This window comes from Phascolarctos cinereus, unplaced genomic scaffold (assembly GCF_003287225.1).
Source record: "Phascolarctos cinereus isolate Bilbo 61053 unplaced genomic scaffold, phaCin_HiC Scaffold_4;HRSCAF=312, whole genome shotgun sequence".
NCBI classification, from domain to species: domain Eukaryota; kingdom Metazoa; phylum Chordata; class Mammalia; order Diprotodontia; family Phascolarctidae; genus Phascolarctos; species Phascolarctos cinereus.
The window spans coordinates 95,800,026-95,812,393 of NW_027555847.1; the positions used below are offsets into that span (position 1 = coordinate 95,800,026).

Here is a 12,368-nt window from a genome sequence, read left to right on the forward strand (position 1 = left end):
CATGTCTCTCACACCAAAGACAATATGGTAGGGGCTCACAGTTTATACGCCCTTCAAAGAGTAGGTAGTCTTGAGGGTGACAATCAACTCTGATTGGTTAACAATAATGAGAAAATGAATATTACAATGATGGGCTGGATCTGAACTTTGATTATGGCATGTACTTCTTAAGTTAACCCCAGTCTTGGGCAATCTATTCAAATAATTTGTCCCCACTCAAACCTGAGCAGAGCACAATGGCTGGGGGTCTGGATGGAGGAGGTTAGTTCAATCTTCAGAGACTGAGGTCTTGAAATGAGGATAAAAGAAAAAGGGAAAAATCTGAATCTCTCCAAATCATTGGTTATTAATGATCATTTCCATCAGCAAATCATGGTCAGGTTTCTCTGACTTCTGACTGCTGAAGTCCCTTGACCTCACAAGCCCAAAAGAATAGGGAAGGGCTCAGAAGCCGGTGTTAAAGATGTATCTGTATCTGACCTTATGATACAAGGTTATCATCAACCAGCTAGCAGGTGTTTTCTGGGTCCAAGATACCAGGGAATGCTCTACTCTCCTATGCTGGGGAATATCCCTAGGACTTTATGGGTTGCCTTAGTCCTTCCTTATCAAATATTTGCTGCCTTTTCTTTTGACTAGGTTTCCTCCTAGTGATTCTCCAAGAAAGAATTATTTATGCAAATAGTAGCTTCAAATACTTCTCTTGATTCGTTTGCACCTTCAGGTATCTGTTGAGCAGGGTAAGTGGTCAGTTTTTGAACTTCCTTAGGGATAAAGGGTGGGAATTTACTTCAGGTAGACACCTGAACTTAAGAAATCTAATAATTTATATGTGTGTGTGTGTGTGTGTGTAGGTGAATAATAATATAATTTATATATGACCTACTACTATGTGACAGGCATGATGCTAAGTCCTTTACAAATATTATCTCATTTGATCCTCACAACAACCCTGGGAGGTAGGTGCATTATTATCCCCATTTAACAGTTGAAGAAACTGAGGCAGACAGAAGTTAAAGGAATTACCCAAGGTCACGCAGCTAGTAAGTGTCTTTGGCAGGATTTGAACTCAAGTCTTACTGACTCCAGGCCTAGCACTCTATCCACTATGCCACTCAACTGCTTTATCTGTTGGGAGCTTCTCTTATAAGTATGATCTTCTAGATTCTAGGCTTATGGTGGAGCAGATGTTGGTTAACTTCTTTCTCACTGGTTTATCTTGTTCCAAGACTTCAGCTATTAGAATGGCATTGTTGGAGAGGACTGAAGAATTGTCACTGTAATCCAGGGTTAGAGAAAGTACATTGACTGGAGCTCCAACCAAGGCATGAAATCCACTGTAACCCAAGTACTGCCCTGTGAAGTCTATGTGGTCAACTATTTAAACAACCAGATCTGAATGACCTTTTGTTGGCTAGTTCAGTGAAATGGTTTCCTATCATATCAATTTCCCAAGAGTCTGCCTTTAGTTATAATTATTCACTCAATAATGGACTTCATCTAGAATATCATGCCCCTCCTGACCATTAATCTGTGAGCAAATAATTCTATGAAACTCTGGAATAGATAATGGCTTACGGTTATTGGGTCTGCCTTGACCTTTTCCCCCATGTACGCAATCTCTTGAAGTCAATGAGCAAAGATGTCTTTTCCTTACTCCTGGGATTTTTGCCTAATTCAGCTGTCCTTGTCCCCTGCATTGGTAGTACCAGGTATGATGAGCCCAGTATGATTATACCTTATGAGGCTGTGGTCAAGCTTCTCTTTGTCCAGCCTTAGGTCTTCCCTGCTTTCTTCTAAGGGTTTTCCTCAGTGAGCCTCATGCTTGGCCTGCTGTTGTATTAGGGTCAGCACTGGAAGCGTGGACCATGCACACACCTTAGGGACCTGTAATCTCTAGCTAACCCCTAGCTCTGTGGGACTGGAGTTCTCATATAACACTGATAGCTTCTTTGTAGGCCTTCTAGGTCTGGGCCATTCCCACTTCTTGTCTTCTAGGTGGTAATTCAACTGGGTAGCCAAAACATAAGATCATGGATTTAGATCTGAAAGTGACCTCAGAGGTCACATAATCCAACTTTCATTTTGCAGATGAAGAAAATGAAGCACAGAGAGGTAAAATGCTACCCCCACCCCAAACCCATGGTCACATAAATAGTATCTAGTAGATTTAGGGTGTGAGACTAGGGCTTCTTAATTGAATCCATTATGGTTGCTAGATATCCAGGCATGGGACGTCCTGCTAAATGTTCCTAGTTTAGGTCATTGCTCAATCTCTTTCTAAAAACCCCCATCATCATGGCCTCCTTTCAGCTCTAAATTGTTCTCATTTATGCAAACTAATAAAGAATATCCTTCCACCTGGGCATCAACATTATCATCATCACAGAATGTTTTTGATGGGGGTGCTCCAAAAATAACCAGATCTCTATCTTAAATTGCTAATAGCAACCAAATAGGGGGCTCTTCTCTAAGTACCCAATCCAAAGTGATTCTTTCTGATTTGCCCATGTTAAAGGCCCTCTTGCCAGGCCTGTTGAGAAGTTCTACGTCTGCATTTAGAAACCCACTCAAAAATAGCTTGCAACAGGTTTAACCTGTTTCCTTGACATGCGCTAGGCCCCTTATTCTTAGATGCTAGCTTTGGCACAAGATACAACAGACAATTTGCATGTAGCATTTGGAATCCCCATCTCTTACACATAGTCCTAGTTCCAAGGCATTCTTTGCATCCATATCCACTCAGACTATAGCTTGAGTTCCTCCCTGACATATTAACTTATCTAGGCAGCCAGAGGATATAATTAATTCAAAGCAATGGCATTTAATGAAATAGCCTAGTAAGATCATTCAAAAAAGAATTTCCCCCTTGAACTCTCTCCCACAAGTACGCACACTCTCAGTGGGCAGAGAAGACATGCCAAGGGCTCCTATATGAAGGGCTCACGTGAGCAACTTGTACCTAACGTGTTGTAAGATCATCAACATTTTCTGTTGATATCAAAATGCTGCTCTAACTGAGCCTGCCCTCTACTGAATGATACATCTCTGTGTCTTTGCTGGTCATGCTGTTCTGCTGGTTTTCATTGCTCTACCGGTGACTACTGGGCATGTGGTCTCTTCAATCATGTTGCTCTGATGGTTACTGGATATTTAATTTCTGCTGGTTGTTGCATGCTGCTACTAGCTTCTAAAATTATCTTTTCAGGACCATTCAAGCCATCTCAGCACCAGTCGGCTAGCGTATAGTGGCTAGAACATTTTCTTGATTAGGGCATTCTGATACTTTTTCATCATAGGCATCACACTCACCTAAAAAGACCCAGCCAGATTAAGCTGTTCATTTTTAACCCCCTCTATCTGGAGAGAGATAAAAACCTTTCTTTTATAGCTGTGTGACCCTGGGCAAGTCACTTAACCCTATTTGCCTTAGTTTCTCATGTGTAAAATGGGCTGGAGAAGGAAATGGCAAACCATTTCAGTATCTTTGCCAAGAAAACTCCAGATGAAGGTCATGAAGAGTTGGACACAACTATACAACAACAACAATAAAATTTAGGATTAGTTATTCCCCAAATCCTCTCTGGTTTAACTTGCAAATGAATCTGAGCCATCACAAAAAATAAGCTGATGAGGCAAAGTTATTGTTTCCTACCCACCTAATGTGAATTCTTGCTTTTATCGTACACAGAACTAGCAAATCCTGGCTGTTTTGGAGCTATGTTTTGGCCAGCAAGAAGGAGAAGAAGAAGAAGAAGAAGAAGAAGAAGAAGAAGAAGAAGAAGAAGAAGAAGAAGAAGAAGAAGAAGAAGAAGAAGAAGAAGAAGAAGAAGAAGAAAAGAGAGAGAGACAGATAGAGAGAGAAAGAGACAGAGAGAGAACAGAGAGGAGAGAGCGAGAGAGAGAAAAAGAGAGAGAGAGAGAGAGAGAGAGAGAGAGAGAGAGAGAGAGAGAGGAGAGAGAGAGAGAGAGAGAGAAGGAGGGAGAGAACAAGAAAACAAAACCCAAAGCCTTTAGGATTCCTATATGTATCTTTTATTTTTAATGCTCTGTGCATGTGAAGATTTGGTCTAACATATATAGCAGTATCAGGCTAGCACCCAGAGACTCACTAGTCATGGAATCACATTTGATTATTTAATTAACAGTCTAAGAACCTTATGGTAGCAATATCAGAACCAATTTCTTATTAAAGAAGATTCATTATTTTTTTTAAAGAAGCTTTATTTATTGTTGTCTGCCCGTGTGGGTGTCTGAGAGTATATAAAATATTTAGATACATTAATGATACCCTCTTCTAGGATACCCTCTTTCTAGAAGAGTCTGGATATTGATGTTAAAAGGATTGATAACCTTTTTTCTTTTCCTGTGGCCTAGTTAAGTCTATCTTGTATTATGTAATAGGTATGGCCCTGAAATGTTTAGAAGGGTCGCCTACGTCCTTTCCAAGTTTGAAATTCCATGAAAATCCTTCTGTAAGGTAGATAGTTATTTGACATTTTACTTTTTATGGTGGAACTAGGTCTTAATATATCACTTTTGCTTAAATTGGGGGGTATATTGGCATGTTTTCTCCCTTACTCAATTCATCTCTAGTGGACCTTTTTTTTCCCCAAAACATAAAGTCAGTCTATAGAACATAATTTTCTTATCCCTTCCCTAATAAATTCTTATTTTCTTTGTGACTATGCATTCTTTATTTTTGTTTTGGCATTTGGGGTTAAGTGACTTCCCCAGGGTCACATGGCTAGTAAGTATCAAGTTTTGAGGTGATATTTGAACTCAGGTCCTCCTGACTCCAACGCTAGAGCTCTATCCATTGCACCACCTAGCTGCCCCATGACTATGAATGCTTTTTGACACTTTTTTTAGCTAAATAAACTAGTAACTCTGAATAAATAATGGTGACAGTATTATTTATTGCTTCTGTGGACAATAGCTATTCAAATGTTTCAAACCCACATAACAATAGCAATTAATAAGGGAGTAAAGATACATGTGCCTGGGAGAAGATTTTGTCCCCAGCAGTTGACAGAGAACAACAGCTAAGTAAGAATATTCCAGAATATAATTATTAGCAACATGCAGAGGTCATTATGTGTTTAAAATCTCTAAGCATGTTTCATCACCACATTTCATTGTGGCTTGCACTGAAATACTGCTTTAGAAAGATAGACAGATGTAGACATATAGGTATTTCAGGTTATGAAACATTTCTAAAAAGTTCTGCAAAAATTAATTTGGTGATTTACTTACATTACAAAGACAGAGCTAGGAGCAATTCAATTTCACAAATATTATTCAGATCCCACTAGGCAGAACCATAACTAGAGTGGGGCGATTAGGACTTTGCCACAGGGTGCCGAATTTAGAGGATGCTAATAGAACTTTTAGTATAGCATAGAAACAAAAGAGCTTATCCCTTAGCAAAAGTAGTTAAAATAGGAAGCTAACAGATGGAACTGAAGTGAACTCTACCCCTGCTCTCACCACCAAGAACAGGCTCCTCACAGTGGCTTCATGCTGATATCCTGGGGTCTCTGCCATTCCACATTGCTATAATTTCAGTTGAGGCTGTATTTCATACCATTTGCTCTGATTTGTGGCACTTGCTTGGGTGCAAAATTCCTAGCTACAAAATTCCTGCCGCTATGTATAAGTCCCAATGATGGGTGCTAGGTCACCGTCCCACAATGAGTAGACTTGGAAAATTTGGACAGGGAAGAATTATGCTTGATTCTGTAGCAACCCTTTCTTAGCAGCATTCTAGAAGTTCTGCATGACTGGAGTTGTATCTAATAGTAATTCACTCTTAGGTATAATGGAAATTAATAGAACACAGATCAGGAATTAGCCAGTTATTTATCTAGTTAAATCCTATCATTTTGCAGGTAAGTGAAACAATGCTGGCCTAGAGAGCAAGCTTCTCTCTCCCACCCCCTCTTTATTATTTATTTATTTAAAACATTCTTTTATTTAAAAAAAATGGAATTCCAAATTCTCTTTCTCCCTCCCTTCTTACCATTGACAGGCAAGCAATATGATATCAATTATACATATAAAACCATGCAAAAGTTATTTCCAGATTAGCCATGTTGTCCCCAAAAGCAAGAAAAATAAAGAAAATGAAAAAAATCATACTTCAGTTTGCACTCAGAGTTCATCAATTCTCTCTCTGAAGATAATTGGTATTTATCATCATGAGTCCTTTGGAATTGTCTTGGATCATTGTATCCACCAGAGTAGTTAAATCTTTCGCAATTAGTTATTGTTACAATATTGCTGTTACTGCGTACAATGATCTGGTTCTGTTCACTTCACTCTGCATCAATTCACATAGGTCTTCCTAGGTTTTTCTGAAACTATCCTGAGAGTAAATCTTTACTAAGTGATTTTCCCAAGGCTAGTTAATGTCAGAGGCCAAGATCTCAAGGCTATTTGGTAATAGAATCTAAACTGGAACCCAACAAATCAGTGCAGTCCCTATTAAAACAAAACAATCCTGTCCCTTTACCCCTTAAAAAAAGCTCTGGATCATAATGAAACATACCTAAACATCACGAGTCTCACTGGTATATCTCTGACAGTAATTTCAGTCCATTCCACGTTGGACTGGGCCAAAGGCTAGACACTGAGACTGAAAGTAAAATGGAAATGTTAGCAGAAGCACGGATCCTTGCCATTGCTCTTGTAACTCTTAGTGGGACTACTGGCAGGGACAAGATGACATCAAAGTTTGTAGACTGAGAGTTGGAGGGGACTAAAAGTCTTCATTTTGGAGACGAGGAAACTAAGCCCCTTAGAAGCAAAATGGCTTGTCCAAGGTCACACAGCTATTAATAAGCAAAGACAGGATCCTCCAACTGTAAATCTAGTACTCATTTCATTATATTCCACTGCCTTCCTTCTAAAACATTAAAAAAAAAACCCTATAAAGTGTTAGTTAAGGTAACAGATTTCCTACCTACTTGATAAATGTTTTAGACACAGGCTCTCTGGTAAAATGAAGCCGTAGAGTCTGCTGATGAATAGTTAAGAAAAAGGTGACTGACATGGTGTGATATACTACACGTACACTGTAAGTATGTGATATCTGTGATATACCATAAGTATCATTGGACTGGGACTTAGTAGACTGGGGTTTTCCATTCTGATCTTTTCTTTTTTTTGCTTTTTTTTTGGTGAGGTGATTGGGGTGAAGTGACTTGTCCAGAGTCACACAGCTAGTAAATGTTAAGTGTCTAAGGGTGGATTTGAACTCAGGTCCTTCTGACTCCAAGGCCAGAGCTCTATTCACTCCCCACCTAGCTGTCCCATTTTCATTCTGCTTTTGCCACTCACTAGCTATGCAACTCACTTAACCTCTCAGCCCTAGTTTCTTCTTTTACCAAATGAAAAGCTGCATCAGGTCGTGGAGGTCTCTGAGATTTAAAATGTAGTGATTCTGTGGTTGCCAAAAGGCAATATAATTTCCCGACAAGAAGGCTGGTCTTGTAGTCAAAAGATAGATTTTTGTCCCAATTATGCTGTATGATTTTTTTGTTTAAATTTTATTAGTTTATTTTGATTTATCAACAATCACTTCCCTATCCTTTTGAATTTAAAATTTTTCTCCCCCTTCCTCCCCACCACCCTCCCCAAGACGGCGCACAATCCGATATAGGCTATACATTTACATTCCTATTAAACATATTTTCACATTAGTGAAGTTGTAAGTAAAAATTAAAACCAATAGGAGGAACCATCAGAAAGATGAAACAAAACTCAACAGAAGAGAAAAAAAATGATAGCGATTCAACTTCCATAGTTCTTTCTTTGGATGTGGATAGCATTTTCCATCATGAGGCCTCTGGAGATGTCTTAGATGCTTGTGATGCTGAGAAGGGTTAAATTTATCAATATTAGTCATCGCACAACATGGCTGTTATTGTGTACAAAATTCTCTTAGTTCTGCTCACTTCACTCAGCATCAGACCATACAAGTCTTTCCAGGTTTTTCTGAAGTCAACCTGTTCATCATTTCTTATAGCACAATAGAATTCCATTACATTCATATACCACAACTTGCTCAGCCATTCCCCAATTGATGGGCATCCTCTCAATTTCCAATTCTTTGCCACCACAAAAACAGCTGCTATGAATATTTTTGTACATGTGGGTCTCTTTCCCATTTGTTTGATCTCTTTGGGATATAGCCCTAGAAGTGCTATTGCTGGATCACAGGGTATGCACATTTTTATAGCCCTTTGGGCATATTCCAAATTGTTCTCCAAAATGGTTGGATCATTTCACAACTCCACCAACAATGCATTAGTGTTCCAATTTTCCCACATCTTCTCCAACATTTATCATTTTCCTGTTTTGTCATGTTGGCCAATCTGATAGGTGTGATGTGGTACCTCAGAGTTGTTTTGATTTGCATTTCTCTAATCAATAATGATTTAGAGCATTTTTTCATATGACTGTAGATGGCTTTAATTTCTTCATCTGAGAACTGTCTGTTCATATCCTTTGACCATTTATCAATTGGGGAATGGCTTGTATTCTTATAAATTTGTCTTAATTCTCTATATATTTAGAAATGAGGCCCTTATCAGAGAGACTGGTTGTAAAAATTCTTTCCCAATTTTCTACCTTCCTTCTAATCTTAGTTGCATTGGCTTTGTTTGTGCAAAAACTTTTCAATTTAATGTAATCAAAATTATCCATTTTGCTTTTCATAATGTTCTCTATCTCCTGTTTGGTCATGAATTCTTCTGTTCTCCATAGATCTGATAGGTAAACTATTCCTTGTTCTCCCAGTTTGCTTATAGTATCAGCCTTTATATATTGTCATGAACACATTTTAACTTTATTTTGGTATATGGTGTGAGATTTGGGTCTATGACTTATTTCTGCCATACTCTTTTCCAGTTTTCCTGGCAGTTTTTTTCAGAGTGGGTTCTTATCCCAGAAGCTGGGGTCTTGGGGTTTATCAAATAATAGATTACTGTAGTCATTGACTACTGTGTCTTGCATATTTAACCTATTCCACTGATCTACCACTCTATTTCTTAGCCAGTACCAAGCAGTTTTGATGATTGCTCCTTTATAATACAATTTAAGATCTGGAATTGCTAGGCTACCTTCCCCTGCATTTCTTTTCATTAATTCCTTTGATATTCCGGACCTTTTGTTCTTCCAAATGAATCTTGTTACCATTTTTTCTAACTCTATAAAATAATTTTTGGGTAGTTTGAATGGTATGGCACTGAATAAGTAAATTAGCTTAGGTAGGATTGTTATTTTTATTATATTAGCTCTGCCTACCCATGAGCAACTGATGTTTTTCCAATTATTTATATCTGATTTTATTTGTGTGAAAAGTGTTTTGTAATTGTGTTCATAGAGTTCCTGGGTTTGTTTAGGTAGGTAGACTCCTAAATATTTTATAATGTCTACAGTAAGTTTAAATGGAATTTCTCTTTCTATCTCTTTCTGTTAGACTTTGTTGGTAATATATAGAAATGATGACTTATGTGGGTTTATTTTATAGCCTTATTCTGTGTGATCTTGAGCAAGTCATCTGACTCCTCTGAAGCTCAGTATTCTCATCTATAAATTGGAGGTAATAATGCCCACACCTGTTATTTCTCAGGGCAGCTGTGATGGGACCATTTCGTAAAGAACTATATAAATGTGAATTGTGGTTATTTCAAGAGATGTCCTCATTTATGAGTCAATAGAAGTCTTGAACAAGTAGTAGCAGGAGGAAATGCAGCTGACCTTCTCCACTTCTTACCTCTAAAGAGACCTAGAAAACACATCAGATCAAATCTTGATCTGGAACTTGAAGGAAGGAAAATCAGTTACTTTTCCAGCCCAGGTTGGCATAGGGAGACAAATACTGAAGACATTGGGGATGAGGTATGGCCAGGGACTGCCATGTAGAGCATTCAAGTAGAAGGAGACACTGGGCACTTGGGCAAGAAGAGTTTCCAATCCAGCAAAGAGGATCTGTGAGTAGTTCAGTTATGTTTTGATGATCTAAAAAAAATAATAGATACGGAAGGGAAGAGGAAAACACAAGGGAGAAGGGAAGAGAGAAAGGATAGGGGAAATTATCTTATATAGTCTGGATGCACAAGTGGGAACCTACAAAAACAAGAAGGAAAGATTGAGGGGAGCAGTTGCTATTTGAACCTTTTTCTCTTCTGAACTGACCAAAGGAGGAAAAATGTACTTTCTTTGTATCTCTAGAATCTGGCACAGTGGCTGGCACATAGTAGGAACTTAATAAATGCCTATTGGCTCACTGACACACATAGTTGGTTACAGAAATACATTTCACTCAACAGGAAAATAGATGGAAAAGAGGGAAAAGGGGAATAAGAGGGAAGGTAGATTAAGGAAGGGAGTTATGCTAAGCAAAACAATCTCTAATTACAGGTGTGCAAAAATATTTAGAGTAGCTCTTTTTGTTATGGCAAAGAAATGGAAACTGAGGGGGTGCCCTCCAATTGGGAATGGCTAAACACATTATGGTATACAAATATGATGGAATACAATTGTGCTGCAAGAAAAGATGAAAGTGATGGTTTCAAAAAAGTCTGGGAAGACTTGTATGAGTTGAGCAGAGTGAGTTGAGAAGAACCAGAAGAATGGTTTATAAAAGTGAAAGCAATATTATAAAGATAAGCAACTTTAGACTTAGGAGCTCTGATGAATGGAATGACCTACAACAATTCCAGACTATTCATGATGAAACATACTTCCCACCTCCTGCCAGAGAAATGATTGACTCAGAATGCAGATGGAGACATAGTTTTTTTGGACCTTGCCAATGAGGAAATTTGTTTCACTTGACTATATATGTTTGTAACTGGAGTTCTGTTTTCTTTTTCAAATGGAGGAAGAGAAGAAAGATTTTTGTTTATTGAAAAAATTAATTTTGTTTTAAAAGGAGAGAAACGCTGTGGCACAATGAATTACTTTAAAGTCAGGAGGATCTAGGTTCAGGCCCTGCTTCTAATACATATTGGTTGTGTTACCCTGGCCAAGTTGCTTACTTATTCCTTCAGCCGTCTGGGTAACACTCTAAGATTATAAAGTGCCAACCTATATTGGTTGAGAGAGTTTCCTCACCTGTTAGTTCCTTATACCAGTGAAATCAGAGGTCTAGTTCCTATTCCTACAAAAGAACTAATAACATTCAGAGGATTTCTGATTATGTCCTCTATAAATGCTTTCCAGGTTATAATTATAAGGATTAGTTCAAGTAGAATTTGACTAATTTCTTAGGCGGAATTAACAACAAAAAAAAGAGACCCCTTCTCTTTGTCAAGACTGTATTACTTCCCCAGTCTGATATACGCAGAAGGGTGTTTAAAATTGAGCTACCAGAAGGACTAGGAAAGCTTTATCCCTGGAAATCATCAAGATTTGGATAGGTAGCCATCAGTTCTGAATGGATTAGCCACAGTCTATAATCCTGCCAGGGTCAAGGAGCTGGGCAAGATGGTCCCTTGCGTATTCTTATAAACGAATCAATACAGCGACGTTAATATCTGCAGAAATGCTTCCAATGGCAGACAAATCTCATATACAGAATGACTGCTATCTCATGGAAGATTATTCACTTCATCCTCCTGATTCCTCTTGTGAATAACTCTAGTGTTTAATGTGTCCTTCAGGCATCACTTAGAGTTCATTATTGCGTGTCATAGCAAAAAATGACGATTATGGACCTTGCTGAGTAATCTGACAAGCTAACACATACACACACACACACACACACATTCACACACACAAAGCCATTAAAAAACCTGAGCCAACAGAATGCCCACTTTGGGCAATGTTGGGGAAATGTACCTCCTGCCTCTTTGTCTCTTTCCTGTTGATTAATGTAGCACTTCAAAAACATCCTTTCTCAACATAGATATTTCATTTTCCCTTCTCCTGACATGGTGTCGGTAGAGCATGAGTTATCACCAGCTCAACTGAGAAGTGCCTTTTTATGAACACATCTCATTTTCAGTCCATGGCTGTGCCTCCAGCAGAATATCCTGGGCGAAAGGAAATCATTGCCTAGGAATCCCCTCGTGCTCTTGCCTCTGCTGGCCATTTCTTTCCTAGCAAGTTTGCCATGCAATTGATTTTTATTCTCTTCTCAATGGAAAGATAAATGAGTTTTTATTTCCTGTGAAAATAGTTTGCTTTTCAGGGTCCTAGTACCCCTTGAGAAGCCCTGGTATTGCTGGCTTCTCCCCCCTATTGATTTTTCTTTCAAACATTTTATTAACTTTATGTCATATTTGAACCACAAATTATTGTTGTTGCTTTCCAAAAGTAGCAAACAACTTCCCTGGAGTTGCTGGGAGATAATGGTT

General features: G+C 38.5%; 1 long non-coding RNA gene across 1 annotated transcript; it reads left to right on the forward strand.

The window, feature by feature from the left end:
* The first annotated feature begins 643 nt into the window (after window positions 1–643).
* On the forward strand, window positions 644–4,685 carry LOC110216908 (uncharacterized). The gene is made up of 2 exons (XR_002326906.2): window positions 644–740; window positions 3,692–4,685. It is a non-coding gene; the product is annotated as an uncharacterized LOC110216908 (long non-coding RNA).
* The last annotated feature ends 7,683 nt before the right edge of the window (window positions 4,686–12,368 follow it).